The following is a 15,540-nucleotide window of genomic DNA, read 5'->3' on the forward strand; positions in this document are numbered from 1 at the left end:
GTACAACAAGGGGGGCATCTTCAAAAGATACTGAAGAGTCATTTGGGAAGGATGTGTAGTAGGGGAACTTTTTTTTGGAATCAGACAGGCATAGGGAAAGAGGAAGACAGGGCAGAAAAATAGAAACAAAGATCAGAGCCACCTGACATGAAAGGGGATTTCAGGCCAGGAGGCATCAAAGGAAAATTCATAAGTTTATTGAGAAAAACTTATTGTTAATGTTTTTAAGATCTATTTTGCATAGTGATAGCGTAATGGTAGCAGTCCCTGAAACTGAGTTTTCTGTATATGGATTTCTAACAGCTGACATGAGCTTAAAATATCTTTTTATGTAGGAGCAGTTCAACTTCCCCCCAATATGTTCTGTGCTATCCTTCCTTCTATTTTTCTGTTTCACTGAGACTAAAATCAGCTTCTTTGAGGACAGTCCACCTCTTCCTCCTGCTGTCTCATCTCCTGCACCTCCAATGAGAGTTCTCTATAACGTCACCGTTGATGTCACTAGCAGAGGGCTAAGATGATAAATATAAGGCATGGGGTGAAAGAAGAATTTGTAGTGGGAACAAGTCAACTATCAAGAATCAATTTTTTTTTTGTCTTTTTCATGGCACTGCTTGTTTCCTTAGTGATGAAAAATGAGGAGGAGTCAGACGAAGGAAATTTCAGTGATTAGAAAGTGAATCGGGTTTAGATTTTTTATGTATTCAGTGAGATTTCAGTAACTTTACATTCATAATGAAGACATGAAAATGAAGACAGTCTAGCTGTGCAATTGTGTTTGGTATGCATATAGGAAGTGTATACAGAATAAAAAATCCTTTAGAATTTTATTCCTTGCCTCTGATTATGAAAACATAGGAGAGTGTGTTACTATTAATTGTGCATATAAAGCAGGCCATGAATTTCCTTCTAAAAAGCCTGTGAAAAACTGAGGGGATGAGGGGGGGGGGGGGTGGTAATGCAATGACAAAAAGATTAATTTTTACTCCTGATAATGCAATAGGTCACCCCAAAAGCTGCTGCAGTAAAAGCCAATTAGAGAGTCGAAAGAATGGAAAAAGCTTAACTATACCTAGGACTGCAGTCTCCTTGCATTTATTCTGAAGAGAGAAATAATTATTATACTGTGTTAGAAATTCTCAAATAAATTTGAAAGACTTGTTTGCTTATGAATATAGGGTCTGTTCCAGAAACCTTGGAGTAACGGACACAAACATTTTAACATGGCTTTAGCAAACACCTGTGTTAAAACATAGTGAATTTATTCCAGGAAATTGCCACTCTGTTTTCTATATTGTTGCTTATCTCAGTTATTGTTAATTAGACTGTATCACATATACATTCTTGCTCTCACCATACGTGTGAAAAGCACAGAATAGAATTGGGCCAGAGGAAGTAATTCAACATTAAAAAAATCTAACAAAATTGTAAAAAACCAAAGCAATATCAGAACATCTGCATTAATTATACTTCTCCTCACACCTCTCATACCTCCCAGATTCTGTATGTTGCCATCACTTGATAATAATTGGACAAGAACATCATCGATCTCATATACTATCAGCATCTAGAAAGTAAACAGCTCTGTATCCAGTTGCTAGATACATATTCACTTGGTGATAATTTTGATTAGATTGAAACATTATCTCCTCCAAACTATTTATTACTGTCTTTTTGGTGCGGATTATGACTTGTACATTTGAACCTTGTAAAACAAAACCTATGAATACTTTTCACGTGCTTCAGTGTGAGGCCAGCTTATTAGCTTAAGTAGGTGATGGTCTTTTGAGGCAACTTATCTGACATGAATATCCACACTCAGAATGCAAAAAGATACTTTTGCATTCCTGGCAATAGGGAGGGGTTTTGTTTATTTATTTACTTAATATGAAAGCTTGCATTTTAGCTGATTATTATAAATTAGGCTATTGGTCTTGACTTTCTATCCTGATCTTCAGTAAATCTTTTTTGCCAGTGATGAGAAAATGCATTTATTTAAATAATACTTGTACTGTGGTAGCACCTAGAGACTCCTATGAGGTCTTAATTTCACTATAAGCCATGATTTAAAAAACGGTCTTTGAAAAGCATAATTTTGTTTTGAGAGAAGGCACAGGCAAATCATGAGCAGGGGAAGGCAGCAAGTGACATTGTTTGGTTAACTTAAACAGCAGAATTGTCTGTGGCTGCCTGAACTGTACTTGCCTCAGTTGCAGCTTACTGGCAAGTACTTAATTACATTTCTAGGTATGAGAACACTACAAACAAGAATACTTCTTTTCCAGTCAGATTTTTTCGTGCTGGCAAAATGGCGGAAAACTAGCAGTGCTCTCAGTTAAAGTCATTGCATTGCTTTGCAAAAGCAGCCTCCTGTGCTAGTCTTTCTTGTGTAGTCTAGTAAATGCCATGTGTATTTCCTACTTACAAACTCAATTTCAGAGCTGCTCAGACCCTCAGCTATATCCCTTAAGAACAGAGAAAAGGTACAGTTCAATTTTTAATAAGCAGCAGCAACCTGAAATTGGTGCAAGCTGCTTAACTCTAGATAAAGCTATGGCAGTTAAACCACAGTTAAAACCCCAAAGAGAGAATGATTGAGAATCAGGAGCACATCCAAAAAACCTGCAAATTTAATTGACTCTCGTGATACACTGTAAGCAAGGTATGACTACAGTCATATGAAACTCAAGAAATCTTTATTTTGTTTTCTCAATCTTCCTTTTCTTTGAAAGCAAAACTAATTTTGTTGTTCACATTTTTCATGCTGGAGGCTTGGCTACCTGCAGTGCACTGCAGTAAAATTTGAGGCTAACCTCCTTAATGAAACAGAAGATGGGTTATAACTGAAACTGTCATATTTCCCCGTGGTAACTTTTGAAACTGATCTAGCAGCTTAGTCCTCCTTTTCTCTGGCATTAGCTGCAGCCAAAAAGCACTCCAGAACACAGGTTCCTCACCTTAATACTAGAAAAGCCATAGCAAAGCACATTAATTTTACTTCCCTTTAAACTGCCCTGCCCCACCCGCCACCCACCACCTGCCCCCTCCAAAAAAACCCCAACAACCCCCCCCCCCAAAAAAAATCCCCCGGGCACCAGAGTGAGCCCCCAGTCATGGTACAGAGATAGAATTTTTAATTGGTTATGTCTAAATAGGAGACTTCTCTGACTCAAATTTTTTTTCCCCAGCATCTTCAGTGAGTACTCTGTAAAAATAGCCCTGAGTTTACTAGCAGGCATCTCTTTGGAGGGAGGAATAGACTTAAAAAACGGGCCTTGGAATGAAGCTGCAGTGAGAAGTCATTCTCTCAGCTGCATTTATAGATGCAATTTTTTCACATACCAGTATACTAGAGAAGCAGTTCTGTGTTTGAGTATTGGATTCTACCTACTGCAAGTGAGAGCAAGTCAGACCCGCAGCCTTTCCTGTAATATTCTACTCAGGCTTAGCACAGATGAATTATGGTGGTCAGGCCACTGGCCTGATCTTCCAAGCTTTCTCCAAAAGCAGACAAGTTTGATGCTTAAATGCTGTTCTTCTCAAGGTAGGCAGTGACCTTTAATCTCTGAGATGTCTAGAGCAACCTGACTTCTCTCTGGCTTAAACCAGATTTGGCTACTGAAACTTGTGGTCTAACTAAACCTGTTGTCCTACCATTCTCCTTGACCTGGTTATACTCTGGTTTTCTTTGCTTTTAAAAGTTATCAGGGATTTGTTAAAAGTTTTGGCTTTATCAGGACAGTCTGTGAGATCTGAGTATGTATTTTTTTCTTAATTTTCCCAGCTCATGAGACATTAAAGATGCAGAACTGTCTTAAGATGGTGAGTGTCAGGTTCATTATCCCTAGTCTAAGCTGTACCAAAGCTGCTCACAGCTTTAGAAGCAAGAAAAAAAGTCTGAGACACTCAGGCCCTAACCAGCAGGCTGTACTGCAGTAGTGCAGCAAAAACAGAACTGCATAAATACATTGGTTTTAGCTTACCTATGTTCCCTCGCTGGCATACAACCCATTTCTAAGCTATGTCAGAACAATTTCTATGGGTTAATTTTCTTTAATGTCAGAGTAAGAGCTGAGCAATTAATTTTTTTTATTTCATTTTGGAAATGAAAGAAGGTAAAAAACCCTTCAACTACATTACCGGAGGTTTTTGCAAGCAAAATAGCCAGCTCTATTTCTGTTTAGATAAAACAGAATCTATTTCTTCTGAGGTACAGCAATGAAAACAGAAAATAAGTGATTTTTAAACATTAACTGCTTGACAGTGTAAGTGCAATGAGCTGCTCTGCAACTTGCATTACGAAGCATTTAGAATAATCTCCAGGTACCTTTGAGAGACAGAACTGAGAACAACTTGTCTAAACAGCCAAAAGCTTCTGCCCTCAGTGTTAGGGACAAAGATTCTTTTTCAGATCACATCCACAGCATTGTGCTTCTCTGAGAAAGACTCTCATCAAATAACCCTTTTGGTAACCCCTTTGTCTTTTTAACAACAATGAGAAGAAAAAGAAAAAAGTCTAAAATGACTGTTGGAAAATACTTCACAGCCAAAGACTGAGCCAAGCCTTCCTTTAGTGTTAACAGATCTGTTAGGTGTACAGATCTGGTGTGGAGAAAGCATTCATTTGGCCAGCTGACTGCCTGTGAGTGTTTGGGTATCTGCATCAGAGTGCAATGCAGGGAGCCCCAAACTGCTTCCAGGGCAGCAGGGCAAGTACACTGAGCCCAGTATTGCACTGTGCATACGAGCTAGGTAGGATCCAGAAGCAGCACCGTCACATTCACTGAAAGCTGTCTCAGGGCTAAAAAGCCCAGCTTTTTCAGTGCAATCTCCTATGCACAGTTCTATCTTGTCTGGATATGAGCTGGTTCACAGAGCCTGGGGTATGAGAAAACAATTAGAACAGTAAATAAAATCCAAACATAAGTATCTCTGTCCCTGCTTTAATGAATTTTTGCTATACAAACAGCAGGCCACTGGAACAGGCCTGGCTCCTAAAATAGATCATAGATCATGCCAATTCACCACTAGCTATGGTTTAAGATCATTGAACATGGATAAATCCTGTTCTCTTCTCCACACACACATACACAGTGAACTGGCATTAGGATTGTAGGAACAATTTCCCCCAGCTGTTTCAGCACACAGAACAAAAGTACTTTCCTTTGTCTGATCCAAACCAAGCCTTTTCAATTTAAAAATGAACAAACAAGAATGTTCAATCCAAACCAAAATATTTCCATCTTGTTTCAGGCATCTTTAACTGAAAATAAAGCAAAGGAAGTGAACAATTATGAACCTTACATGTAAAAAAGCAGCTTGCCAAAAAAAAAGTTAGATGCAGAAATTTTAAATCATCAAAAGATACCTTTTTTTTTTTTAAGATAACACAAACTACCTGCTTAGAGAAGACTGCAATGCGACTTTTATCATTATTAACACTGCTCACTTTGAATTAAGCACTTAAGTGTTCATGACAACATGACTGGTATCCCACTTCCTGGATGAACGCCTAGCAATTCATCCCCAGTCTTCAGCTGTATTAATATTTCAATTGTCCCACACAAAGCAGAAAAGCTATGACAGGAAATTTCTGAAATAGTGTGTGCCAATCTCAGACAACCTCTCCCTCTCATCTAGGATTTTCTTGTGGGTCTGATAGGTAGGAAAAGTACGTTTAGGTCTTCTCAGGTGGAAAAAGGACTTTTCATTTCTTGGGTGATCTTGGGTGAAAATGGAAGAAATTCCTTCAGATTCCCTCCCTAGCAAATTCAATGTTAATTCTAGAGTTGTTTTGAGAAGACTAAATAAATCACTGAACAAGAAGTCACCAAACCTTTATCTATTTACTAACTAGACAAGAACAGTCACCAAAGAGGAAAAATATCCAGGAACTGACATCTGTAGTGTATGCCGTTAAGATTAATTTCATTATCTGTGGGAAAAACAGTAATTTATGCCAGAAGGCATCCAGCTTTGTTTAAATAATATGAGTATCCCAAAGAGTAACTTTTATTGCTGGTCACAGGTAGGTAGTTCATGGCAAGCTTCTATGGCCCGTCACAATCCAGCCATACTCTGTGAGTGGTTTCAGCTAATGCTCATCTTTCAGACAAAAACATATGAGCCTTTCTTACTCCTGTGGATTACAGCCAACGACTTCTGCTTTGTTTGAACATATAGACATTGAGGTATTGTAGTGCCTCTGATGTTCAGACCACCAATCTCCAACATTAACCATGTTGTTACAAAGACTGTGCTTGTGTTTGGCTCAAAGAGGTATGAACAAACTGATTTGTCACTTATTACCTCAGAACTGGAACCTCTTTATTCTGGTTTCTAACCTTTTGCCCATTAGACAGCTTTGCACGGTCAGGTTGCTGGTTCAGGTGGGTAATCTGGGCAAAAAGCTACTTAGTTCAGCAATCCAGGGAGCCTTGCCTTCCTCCTTTTGTGTGAGTAAAGACAAATTGACAACGACTTTGACCTTTTTGTTAACACCAAACGTATTGCTGAAGGGCTTCAGCTACGTTGCAATGCAGAGAACTTATGTTTTTGTTTGTTGAGACCAAGGCACTGGACACTTCAGAAGTTGCTGGGAGTCTCTGCTGAAGCTCCACTACAGTTTGTACCTGCAACAGCTACACAGGCTGTTTGAGCGTGGTGCCTGCCTTCAGGTCCCACATGGGGAGCAGCACGAAAGCGGTAGGTGATGGCAATATAGCAGTTAGAGGGAAGGAGGCAACACTAGTGAGGTCCTTGCTCAGAGAAGGGAGGGCCCTGCGTGGGTGAGATGGCAGAGTGCTGTTTACAAGCACTTTCACACTCCTGGCTTGTGATAAACAAATGAACCTGTGTTTCTCACAGGCAGGAAGCATGTGAATGTACTTGAAAATAGCATCCAAGGCTTCACGTGCAGCGGGAAGCTGACAGCAACTGCCCCAAAGCCTGCCACAAGTGCTCGGTAAGGCTCTGGTAGCACCCGCTCTGTTCGTGCTCCTGCTTGCTGCACAGCTCACAGAGCAGCGAGTCTACCCAGCTCCTTCTGAAGCCTCTGGCTTAAGAGAAGACCATTTCTAATGAGAGGGGCAAAAGATGTTATTTCAGTGTGAGATCTTGCATCTCTTTGAAACAACTTCATATTTTCCCTCACTTATCTGCTTCTTGTTCCCAGAAGAGGATACTCCTTGCAGGCTCAATGCCTGAATATCTTCACATCATTAGGTATTTTTTCCTGATACTACAAAATACACCCCCCCCCCCCCCGCTTTGTCATATACCTTATGTTCTGTAATAAAGGAATGCATGCTGCTATAAACACAAAATGTTTTTCCTTTCACTGCCTATGGTTGTTTCCATACGCTCCATTTTGCTGGCTTGTGTGCCTGCCTTTAACTGAAAACAAATACACTTCAGCGTGATAGCCCACCAATCTTCCCCTGCAGCACTGTCCACTGAGTCCCAAAGAGATAACAGTACTTCTTGCCTTTTTTGTTTATGCTGGGTACACTTTGCTAAAATTAAACTCCTGTCGAACTATGCCATTCGTAAGAACGTCTAGGTTATTCTAAATGCAAGGGGTTTGTCTTGGTTATTTTTGTCCCACAACACAAAAAGCTTTGTATGTGGAGGTCTTTTTGTGTGGACTCTGCCTTTTACATTCTCTCTGATATATTTTCTTATAGCATTTTGAATTTGCTAGAAGAGGAATGCCCAACCTTTTCTTAGAAATGAGACATTAACTATGACTACCTGTTCCATACATAAGCAGTGTAACAGAGCAGTTTCTACTCCAGTGCTCCATAGATGTATGTTTGAACCTGTCTAGATAGCTCTCCCAAACCATGTAAAATCAACATCTCAAATATATTGTCCATAAGCTGTTGCATGGACTGCCAAACTTGTTTGGTAAATTCTTCTCTTTCTAACCATTAATTTTGGTTCTCTAGTGGCTGTCTTTTTCTTGGCCTGGAAACTTTGTAACTGCCTGTTATTTCATGAAGGACATCAGGAGACAGCAAGAAGTAGGTGAAAACATGTTTTCCCTCTTCAAACCATTTGCAGCTATCCTAAAATCTCCCAGACTTTCCAATTTTGTACAAATGTAATAACTTTCAAGTTTCTGTTACGTGGTTTCATAACTGAGTTTTACTCTTTGAGTTAACAGAAAACTATTTAATACAGCTAGTGCTTCAAACCCAGCTCTTGTCAGAAAATAAAGGTCTGTTCTGATTGCCTTCCTTTTCTGGCATCCCTTCTTTGCAGCAACAAAGTTCTGTTTAAATCCTTTCCAACTGTCTCCCATAATTCCAGGGGAAAAAAATATTAATCTCAGATGAGGCTTTTAACTGTACCATTTTTCCATTCAGGATATTTTTAAATTTCACATAACTCCTAGCACTATTGTTGCTCAGCTATCATTTAAAGTCTACTTTGTTGAATCTTTGATTAGAATTGCATACCTCGAGCTGCTGCACAAGAAAAGCAACATAATTGTTTCGGGTAGCTGGGCCACAGCTTCTTAACTCACTACAAAACCAGGGCATCAGAAAGAACAGCAGAACACACTGCCGTCCCCCCAGCTACTATCCAAATTTTGAATCACCCAAGTCAAATGCACCAAGCCCTAATACTTCCAGCTTTGTACACTGATTCGGACACACCTTTTGTTCCTTTTGAGAAGATTTGCAGGAAAACAAAGTGAGCTGTAATTGAACTCCTTCAAGGTCTCCACTCCCCACCCCAAGCTCTAGCCATAGGAGCCTAAAACGAGATGCCTAAGTGATTATACAAACCAGGAATAAATGGACCCTGACATTTCAGAGCTGCCTGCAGCCAGCTGCTCACCCTGGCACAGTGTGCCACCCGCAGCACGGTCTCTCAGGCAGGTGCAACCCATAGTGCCCTGTACAACCTTGGATGTTGAAACTGGAGCACACCCTGGCTACCTCCCTGCTTGGGCATACAAAAGGACCATACACACTAGTTCTTGTCCAAATGCAGAGCTGGGGCAGGGGTCTGGGCACACAAAGCAGGGTTACAAACTATGCTGTGGAGCCCACCCACCTCACCTTTGACAAAAATGCCAAATTCGAGGTCCACCAGCACTTTTGAAAGCCATGCAGTCTCTTGAAAATCCACAGAAGAAATCAGTACCTCAACTTGAAAGCATTTGATCTTTACTAACCTTGATATTTTCACAGCAGGCCTGTTCCCCTGCTTGTAGAAGTTAACAGCCACCACCTCCTTTTGAGGACAAAGTTCAGGAGGGTCCTGCACAGAAGCTTTTAGCCAGCCCTTCACACACAATCTGTTTTTCTTTCAGGAGGTTTATAAAGCTTCTTGGAATGGCAGAAGCTTGGCTGATAGCATAATTGCCTGGTGAACCATCTCTGCAGTTCTCTGATATCGAAGGAAATGATTGTCGGGGGGGGTGGGGGGGGGTGGGGGAGGGAGGAGGAGGAAGATAGGGGAGAGAGGAAGGAGATTAGTTAAGTGAAAGTGCATGATAAAAACAGCGTTTCCTGGTATCATATCTTCTGTGGGAGAGTTTTGGGTGGATAGGCCAGCATGTACATCACAGCGATAAAGTAGCATGAGAACTAGAGTCCAGTGAAGAATAAGAGCCGCTCAAATCACAGGAGAGGAAAAGGATCTGCACCTGTGACAGTTCTCAGGTGGAGCTCTGTTTTACAGAAGTTACACTTACCACCTTCATACCAGGTTCCAACATAAGAAAGCTAGAAGGCATCAACTAGTGTATATGTATACATGTTATTATCAAACTGAAAGACTTTCAATGTGTTTTCTGCTGAAGCTGTAGCATGAGAGTCCTGAGTGAAAATGCCTACCCAAATTTAAGATGCCTAAAGCTTTTTCAAAATAGATAGATTTGTACAGACATTTCGTGTCTTTCCACTACTGGAGAAATAACATTGTCTCATATTTGTATAAGTAGTGGAAGAAAGAGGAAAAAAGAGAAGAATTAAAAACCTGTCTCAAATGGGGTGTCTGGTAAAACATATGCAGTCATTATCAAAGGACACAATGTATCTACCTTTAAAGCAGTTCAGTAATCAATTCAAATTCCCCATTGTATCAACTGTTTAGTACTACAGGCAATTACTACACTGGCCTCTCTATTATCTCAGCTCTATTTCTTTCAGCAATGTCATTACTGAAGGCAAAATTTTTTTCACTTGCACATTCTCAAATCAAGATATAAATTTAAACTTTTTTAAAAAAATCCCTTGTCATACTTGCTGACTCTACTTTGTAATCTTTAATGGAATATGGCATATCAGGCTACCAGAGAAACTACTTATAGAGGAAATCTCTGAAAAATATCTAGCTTTCTCAAAAAAATCTCTGGATTGCAGTGCACGAAGAACAACGCAGTATATGCCGACCATGAGAAGCTAAAGCAAATCAGCAGCCAGGAAAGAAACGATAGCACAGATCTGTCTAAACCACAGATCTGCAGGGACTCACTCACATGACATCAGCTTGTGCAGCCCAGAATTGCCTTGCAGCTGTTAGAAGAAACTGTACTTCAGATCACCTGGAGGAATCTCTCACACAACCAACAAAGCTATCTCCCCATGCTGACCTTCTTCTCATACTACTTATACTACTGCCATGCCCTTAATTTGAATTAGCTATAAGCCACATGCAAATCTGCATTCCGTACTTCAATAGCCAGAGTACCTCATGAACACAACCAAACTGTACCACAGAAGATGCAGCTGTGCTATTGCAGTTGCACATTCGCTAGAAGGGCATGCGCCAGGTTCAGTGCTGCCAATGGAAGGTCTGAGAAACTCCTCACACTGCGGTCCTCCTGCGCATCCATCATAACAGGCAACTTGTACCTGTTAGGAAAGCTGTGCTGCCAGAAATCTAACATGAAAAATTGACCGAGAGAAACTAGTAAGGGAGGGGAGCCACATTAACAGACTTTTCCTACCATTTAAAGAAAAGATGGAAAAAATATTACCATATGCATTGGATTTCTGCAGATGGTACCTTCTGTTGCACAGTCGAGAGAAAAATGGATCATACTCAATTTTTACGTAGGTCCTACAAAATTTGTGCACATCCCTCATATGCCAAGTAGGTATGTTTAGTCCTCTTTTTAATTTACCACACTTTCTCTCCATACCAGCTGCACATTGTGTTTTATACTCTATCACAGTGAGACAACACAATGCTGTGGGGCAGCCGCTGGATATATATGTACAAGACTCCAGTCTTTTTACGCAAGCAGCTTCCAATGACTCTTGCTTTGGGAGAGTTTTCTGTGCAGGCTGGAAATATCTCTCTACCTTTCCTTCTCCACATGGCTCTGAGTTTGCTAATGATCACATTTAAGACCATTTGGTGCCAGCAGCTAACTTTTAGGGCTGCTCAGTGAATATGCTGTATCAGTGTGGGATGAGTGGGTGGAATGTTTTCTACTGTTTTACTTTTTATGGGAAAATAGAACTAATCTGGTGGGTTTAACAGTTGTGCTGTCACTGGTATGGCCACAGTGAAAAAGAATAAATTGTTCAGTCTTGACAAGATCTTCATCAGCAACAGCAAGATTGCTCATTAGATTTCACAGCATACACACTTCAACTACATTCTGTACATCTGTGGTACTGTCAACTGTTTAGGATATTTTATATACACACACACACACACATTTTCTTTGACTTCAAGCTCTGATGCTTGTGGCTTAGTTTATAAACAAACAAGATCCTGAATCTTGACATTTCACTTCATTGCAAATGCCTAATCCTTAGTACTCCAATTTGGACCCAGTACATCAATGAGAGTCACTCCAGTAAGAACCACAGTATCGTCACCAGAATGGCTTCTTTGGAAGAGTCTATGTAAAATCAATTTTACTGGTTGATTTTAGTTCATTATTTTCAAACTAAGATGGTAATTTGTTTTCATGCCAAATGTTTCTGTAAATCACCTGTATTATGATGTATTAAAGCATTTACAATTTGATAGTCAGCATTAAGAACAACCAGATAACCAAGAAAAAGTTTCCATGTCACTCCACAGTGCATTATATTAATTAGCAAGAAAACATATTCTGCATTTTTCAGTAATAACAGGTCTGTTAAACCTATGAGGAAGTTTCTGTATCAATTCTGGGTGTTGTGTCCAGACTTCTCTCAGTTCACATATGCAATGGCAGCCAAAGTTCAGGGCTAATGGTGGATGGACAAAGAAACACACCATTTTACAAACCCTTTCAGTGAGGGCCTTGGAATTACCTTCTCAAAGGACAGAACAAACATGAGAGGCCTGGTATCTTCCTCTCATGTCATGAGCCGGAACTTAATGTTGAAGTATTTTCTCAAAAGAAGTTTCAAAGCTATTGCCTAGAGGAGCAGCAGAAAATATTTTCTTCAGGAAATAATTTAAAGCACATTTTTTGATCCCATGGGTGCATACAAATCTTATCATGAATGTTTTCAGGGGAAAAAACCCAGCTCTCTGACTTTCACCTTCTCCTGGGGTTCGGTTGACCTACTGTCTTTAAGTCAGTTATCAACACATGGCGTAAGTCCCACTAAATTTTACAGCAGAGATAGTTTCCAGACAGGTTCATTGCTGCCTCTCCGATATAAAAAAAGAATTGAATCAGCTGTCATCCCTGTTGTCTGACCAAGACTAACTCACTTGTTTGTTTCACAAGATCACAGGATGATGAATCATGAAGAGATGTGAGGCCTATATTTAGAAGCTGCAGATTAATTTGCAATAATTTGATCACTTCAACTCACTTACTAGGGCATTGATCACAAAATCCCAAAGACCTAAATGTCATACAAGTGCTTATTCTTATTTTTCTCATACTGAGGTCTATGCTGATCTAGACTTCCTCTGGGGATACAAAAGGAAATTCATTTTTAGTAAATCAGGCATTATATTGGAACACCATAATGGCAACACTGGTTCAACAGCTAATGAAAAACAAAGCAATGTGATTCATAAAGGGCTTTTATTATATGGATACTAGATTGTCAGCCCCTTGGAAAGCATCTATTCTATTGCTCAATTGGGTTAAAGTTTCATGTTTTGCCATTGCAAATAAACTTTTTCGTAGTTTTGGTGGTTAGGAACTTTTAGCGTCAAACCATCCATTGATACTATCAAAAAGATTGTCTGAGGACATCTTAATCTGTTGTGAATGGATAAAGAGTTTTCCTTATCTTGACACTGGCATACTGATACTGGTTTATAAAATCAACTTCAACAGTTATAAAGTATTAAAAGAAAAAGCAATCAAAATATGAAACCAACATGTTTTTCAGAAGTGTTCTACCAGTCGTGGTTTATAGTCATGTTTATTTATTACCATTTTTACTGAGGTACTGAGAAATAAAATTGCTAAAAGATTCCTATCTTCTAAACTATATTTACAGTTTTCTGATGATAAAGAGACTGTCGTTGTCCTTCTGGACATGAGCTTTGAGCAGCGCTGTCCTGTCTCAAATGTGATGAAGCCATCAGGGTCTTTCTGACTAAATTACAAGAGAAGTCTCCACTCTCTGTAAATACAGTCCATTTAGCAGTAGAATAAGACATCCTAATCAATGAAGAATCAGTTATCTTAAATACAGCTGTTTTATCACGAATTTTTTATTCAATAATGAAAGAAAATCTCAGGGAGCACTAAGGCATTCTCAACTTCATCAGAATTCACTGAATAGTCTTTTTGCTATAGTGCCTTGTTTCACAATGAACCAAGAGTGCTGGCGTGATAAACTGCTCCTATTGCCTTCATGTCACCAGCACTTAATTTTGCCAAATTGATTTATCTTGAGAAACTGTAACAACCATAACCTGCACAGAATGCTTCCCATATTGTTATGGATTGCCAAGGCAGGTTGGAAAGTGATGTGTCCCACCTCTGCACTTTTTTTTTTCTTTTTTTTTTTTTTTTACTTTACTCTTTCATCAATATTACTACTTTCAGGTAACTTTTTGGAAACAGGACTCTTCCTTAGACCATATAGCAGTCTGAATATATTTCAAGCCTTTCTAACTTTGCTGAATTGTACCGCCACTGACAAGACCTACATGATTTCCCTTTATTAGGCAGGGAGATGGCCCTCAAGTAACCCAAGCCAGAATATTTGGTGTCCTAAATTATTGGACATGTGGAGATTTATTGCAATATCCTGTTCTGCAATCAGAAAACAATGCTCATTTACTTGCTTTTTGTTAACAAAATTGCACAAAAATCTCTATTGATAGCACTGTGATTAGAACAAGTCAGTAATATACTGGGGGATAATTACTTATTTTCATCATTTAATATATTTTACTTCTCCACCTCCATTGGGTCAGTATCTCTGGCTGGTAGTCTCTTTTGCAGTTTCATTCCAGTCACACATTTCACACCACATAAACATCTAAGTGATCTTAACATGCATCAGCAGAGAAAACCAAGGAGGAGACTTGGGTCACTCACAATGCCAGCTGGGTTCACTTAGCATTAAGAAATGAGTGCTTAACAGGCACTGTGCATGTAGGGGGAAGGGAATGACATCATTAAAACACAACACAATACCATATGGCTTATCAGCAGGTCAAGCTTTATCCTCTGATCATCCCTTTTCATGATTCAACAACAATTTATTTTTTTAGGGAGATCTCATTAATAAGGAAATGAGACTCCTCCAAGTTTAAGATCTTAGAATGCAGACCCCATTCTGAATGCACAGAATAAGCATAAAATTAAGATTATATCCATGTAAACTCTATATTCCTAATCAGAGTAGCTTAGCAGTTAATATTTACAGATGAGCCACCCCCTCTCTCTATTTAAGTACATCAGAAGGACTCTCCTACAAATGCCAATACCAAATATAATTTTCCTTGGCTGACCCAGCACCAGACTAACAAAATGGAAACTTTTTTATTGTTGATATTCTATTAATAGAAAATAATCTTACATTTAGCAACTTAGGCTTATGTGCAGTTTGCTATAGTGATTGCAATCACGAGGAGGGTCGACAAAGGAAAATAAGTAGGCTGTAGCTTCAATTGTGCATTCCCGTGCAAGGTACCCTGACTCGCCGCAGTGATAGCAGTTGACTTCACTGGTCTTACTGCAGTTGATGGCTACATGGCCAGTTTCACCACACCTATAGCATTTCACTTTGGTGCAGTCTTTTTGAATGTGTCCAAACTCTACACAAGAATAGCAATTCTGCTCATCTGCATGGTCACAGTCACGATTGCATCACCGTTTCCCTTATATTATTCTAAAGGACTACTTGATAGCAGTCAGTTCTTCCCTAGCTGTGGCATGGCACAACTGGAGCAGTCACTTTCTGTGGGAATCTCAAGCCTTCATTCTCTATAAATACAAAGGAATTCAACAAGTTCTTCAGCTGAGATTCTCAAAAGAACTAATCTGCCATGGGATTATGGCCCTCAAATGATCATGTAACAGGTAAAAGATAGACAAAAAGGGGTTTTGTAATAGGTCACCAAAAAAAGTCCCTTAGGAACCTGCGCTGGGACATG

General features: G+C 39.5%; 1 protein-coding gene across 3 annotated transcripts in view; it reads right to left on the reverse strand.

The window, feature by feature from the left end:
- The window catches only part of GRAP2 (GRB2 related adaptor protein 2), a 119,128-nt gene that overhangs the window by 72,188 nt on the left and 31,400 nt on the right, over positions 1–15,540 (reverse strand). The window contains exon 1 of one of the 3 annotated variants that reach the window (XM_055808338.1): positions 9,188–9,367. The exons of the other annotated variants lie outside the window; for them this stretch is intronic. The gene's annotated coding sequence lies outside the window, so the exon portion shown is untranslated. Of the gene's footprint in view, positions 1–9,187; positions 9,368–15,540 lie in introns of those variants that run through there. 3 annotated transcript variants of the gene reach the window in all.

The sequence above is a fragment of the Falco peregrinus genome, chromosome 6 (assembly GCF_023634155.1).
Source record: "Falco peregrinus isolate bFalPer1 chromosome 6, bFalPer1.pri, whole genome shotgun sequence".
In the NCBI taxonomy this organism is placed as follows: Eukaryota; Metazoa; Chordata; class Aves; order Falconiformes; family Falconidae; genus Falco; species Falco peregrinus.